Genomic DNA, 4,357 nt, shown 5'->3' on the forward strand with positions numbered 1-4,357 from the left:
GGGCCTTATTTTTTGCTATTTCCTTCAAAGCAGCTTGAACTTCTTCCTTCATCACCATAGGCTCTTGCTCATATGTTATTTCTTTAAATTCCTCTGTACCTGCCAATTCCTTTCTATATATTCCTTTCTATATATTCAGTATATTCCTTCCATCTTCTTTTAATACTTCCTGGATCATTTAATATTCTGCCCAAAGCATCCTTGATTATAGCAACTAACAGCAGAAAGATAGATACAAAATAAAAAATTGGAAAAAAATATATGGCATCCACAAAAAAACCAAAACAAAACCAAAAAACAAAACAAAACAAAACAAAACAGAAAGCCCCACCGTATAAAATAAACAAAACAAAAAAACAAACAAACAAACCAGGGGTGGCAATGTTGCTGTTTTGTTATGTGCTGTCAAGGCACCTGTGACTCATAGCAACTCTGTGTGCAATAGCCCTAAACATTGCTCTATCCTGTACCAATCTCATTTTCTCTGACACAACTCCCCTCTTTACTCCGGTCACTGAATCAATCCACCTCATAGTGGGTGTTCTTCTCCAGCACTATCCCTCCACCTCCCAAGCATGACGTCCTTTTCAAGAACTGGTCCCTCCTTGCAACATGACCAAATTATGTCAGACAAAGCTTCAGAATCCTTGCTGCCAGGAGCAGCCTGGTTTAAACCTCTCTAGTATGAACCTGTTTGTTCTCTTAGCAGTCCATGGTATATTTGATACTCTTCTCCAGCACCAAAGCTCAAAAGGATCAATTCTCCTTCTATCCCCCCAAGTCATTGTCCAACTCTCTGATGCATAGCAAGTGATTGCAAAGACCATGGCCTGTATCAGTCATACCTTATTCTCTGATAAAATAGACTTCAGAATGAAAACCATCATAAAAACGTAAGGAAAGACACTATATAATGATCAAAAGCACTATATAATGATCAAGAAGACATAACATTGGTCTACATCTAAATGGTTGTTGTTGTTGTTACATGCCATTGAGTTGCTTGTGACTCATAGTGACCCTATGTGCAACAGCCCTAAACTCTGCTCTGTCCTATGCCAATTGCACTGTCTCCAATACACCCATCTAGATTACCCCAGTCACTGAATCAATCCATCTCATTGAGGGCCTTTCCCTCCTGCGCTGGCCCTCCACCCTCCCAAGCATGGTATCCCTCTCTCAAGGGAAGGGTCCCTCCTTGCAACATGTCCAAAGTATGTCAGACAAAGCCTTGGGATCCTTGCGTCTAAGGAACAGCCTGGTTTAACCCTCTTGAGGATGAATCTGTTTGTTTTCTTAGCAATCCATGGTACCCTTAATACTCTTCTCCAGTACCACAGCTCAAAGGCACAAATTCTCCTTCTATCCTCCCTAGTCATTGTCTAACTCTCTGATGCACAACAAATGATTGAAAAGACCATGGCCCGTATGTGACACACCTTAGTCTCCAGAGAGACATGATTGCTCTTTAGTACTTTGGAGAGGTCCCTAACAGCAGACTTTTCCAGCTAGTGCCAAGAGTGTCGACTGTGGAGCCAAGCAGACTAAAGCTGTGAATAATCTCAATCTCTTCACCATCCATTGATGCTGCCAATTGGTCCAGTGGTGAGAATCTTTGTCTTCTTGACATTGAGCCTCAATCCATATTAAAGCATGCAGTCTTTGACCCTCTGCAGCAAGTGTTTTAGGTCCTCCTCAGTTTCAGCAACAGGGTTGTGTCATCTGCATCACTCAGATTGTTGATAGATCTTCCACCAATCCTGACGCCACATTTCTCCTCATAGATCCTACCTTCCCAGATAATCTGTTCTGCATACAGGTTGAAAAGGTATGGAGACAGGACACATCCCTGGCATATGCCCTTCCCAATTTTGAACCATGTAGTGTTTCCTTGCTCTGTTCTGACGACTGCCTCTTGGTCCAAGTATAGGTTTCTCATTAGCACGATCAAGTGTTCTGGGATTCTCATTCTTCTCAGAGTCGGCCACAGTTTGTTATGATCCACACAGTCAAGCACCTTTGAATAATCAATGAAATGCAGATAGACATTTCTCTGGTATTCCCTACATTCAGCTAAGATGCATCTACCATTATCTACAATATCCCTACTATCACGACCCCTTCTAAACCCATCCTGGATTTCTGGCAGTTCTCTGCTGATGTAATCTTCAGTAGAATCTTGCTTGCATGTGAAATCAGTGATATTGTTCTATAGGTTCCACACTCTGCTGGGTCACCCTTCTTTGGAATGGGAACAACTATAGATCTCTTCCAGTCATTTGGCCAAGTGGTTGTTCTCCAGATTTCTTGGCACAACTTGGTGAGCACGTCCAGGGAAGTATCTGTTAGCAGAAATATGTCAATTGGTATACCATCTATTCCTAGGGCCTTATTTTTTTTTCTAATTACTGCATTTCAAGTTCTTTTTAAGACACAGCCCTCGAAACCCCCAGGTTTTGGTCCAGTTCCCTGGATTTGGTCCATTGGTGCAGGCGTCTTGCTTATTCACCAACATTAAATCTCCAGGCAAAAGATGGGACAAAGCAGAAGTCCTTCCTCAAGGGCAACAGTGGGTGCTCTGCTCATTTTAGAGGATACAGTGGACACGAGGAAAACACGTGAGAGTTCTTCCTTGAGACTGGGCTTCAGTTGTGCACAGCACCCACTAGCCTTTCCCCTCTGGTTTTAGAAGGCAAAGCAGAAAATAATCTCTGAAGAGTCTTTATGACAATTCTGAAAATAGCAATACATCCCTCCAAGGCATTGTACTTTCAAGATATTCTGGGTCTAGTTCAGCTGCCGGATGAGTTGATTGATGCTTTCACCACGATAGCCAGGTGAGCCCATCTCCTTGAAAAAGCCAACTTTATTCTTGGTAGCATGACGAGCCACCGAGAGATGGAAGGCTTGCAAAAACTGTGAGACCACCTGGAAATACTTGCCAGGGAAGGCAATTTCATTAATGAGGTCTTCTAAGCAAATGACACCAAACTTCCCCAGGTGCTCCTCAATCACTGTGTTATCTGTAAGCTGGATGGTCTTATTCTTGACCTTGGCCTATCCACGTTTCAGGATGAGTTCCCGGACAGACTTCAGATTTGGAAACCCCCAAGTCACATAAGGTTCCAATGTACGCAGCATTTTTAGAGTTAGAGGGGTCACTTTGACAAAGACGCCACTGAAAATCTTCTTCGGGTGGAGTCTTGCAATGGTCCTCCGCACCAGGTGACTCACCCCATTAATCCTCCGGATGCGCACTGCAAACGCCAAGGAATGTTCATCTGGCATCTCAAAGGCATGAGGCTTCACTTCTAGTCGTCTGAGGCGTACTGTGTCACGCTGCTGTCGCCGTGAATCAATCAGGAACGATTCCAGTCGCTTGAACCTGAGCCCCTTCCCTTTCCTCTGCTTCTTCTTTTCCAAAAGTGCTTGCTTGGCCTGTGTTGCTTTGAGGGCCTGATAAGCCTTCCTCTTTTTCAGGAGATTTTCTGGAACCAACGGGATTTTTTTTCTTGGCTCTTCCTCCGCCATCTTTCCAACGCTCTAGGGCCTTATTTTTTGCTATTTCCTTCAAAGCAGCCTGAACTTCTTCCTTCATTACCATAGGCTCTTGCTTATATGTTGTTTCATTAAATTCTTCTGTGTATGCCAATTCCTTTTGATACAGTGACTCAGTATATGGTTTTCATCTTCCTTTAATACTTCCTGGATCATTCAATAGTCTGCTCAAAGCCTTCTTGATTATAGCAACTTAAAGTTTGAATTTCTCCTTCAGTTCCTTGAGCTTAAGAAATGCTGAGCAAGTCTGGCCCTTTTGATTTTCTGACTCCAGCTTCTTGTACATTTCATTGTAATATTTTACTTTGCAATCCCCTCCTGCGTTTTGAAATCTTCTGTTTAGCTCTTTAGTATCTTGAATTCTTCCTTCTGCTTGGCTACTCTGAGCTCCAGAGCAATATTCAGAGTTTCTTCTGACATCCATTTTGGTCTTTTCTTCCTCCTCTGTCTTTGTAAATATATTAAATAACTGTTAACACAATTGAAGAAAGAAATAGATAGCACCACGACAGTGGTGGGAGGCTTTAACACACCACTCTCACCAAAAGAAACTTAACAAAGATACAGAGGATCTAATTTGAACACTCAGTCAATGTGACCTTGTGGATATATTCCAAGTACTCTCCCCAAATAAAACAAAATTCACTTTTGTCTCAAGTGCACGCTGTACATTATTCAGAACAGATCACATAGGGCACAAAGCAAGCCTCAACAAATTCAGAAAAACTGAAATTATACAAAACATCTTCTCAGACCACAATGCCACAAAACTTGAAATTAACCACAAGAAGTTAAAGCT

At 42.3% G+C, this 4,357-nt stretch overlaps 1 pseudogene; it reads right to left on the minus strand.

Annotated features, from left to right (window-relative positions):
- Nucleotides 1-2,787: 2,787 nt before the first annotated feature.
- LOC102873891 lies at nucleotides 2,788-3,531 on the minus strand (annotated as a pseudogene).
- Between the last annotated feature and the right edge of the window lie 826 nt (nucleotides 3,532-4,357).

This window comes from Elephantulus edwardii, unplaced genomic scaffold (assembly GCF_000299155.1).
Source record: "Elephantulus edwardii isolate Elephantulus edwardi_28Jun2011 unplaced genomic scaffold, EleEdw1.0 scaffold00288, whole genome shotgun sequence".
Lineage (NCBI taxonomy): Eukaryota > Metazoa > Chordata > Mammalia > Macroscelidea > Macroscelididae > Elephantulus > Elephantulus edwardii.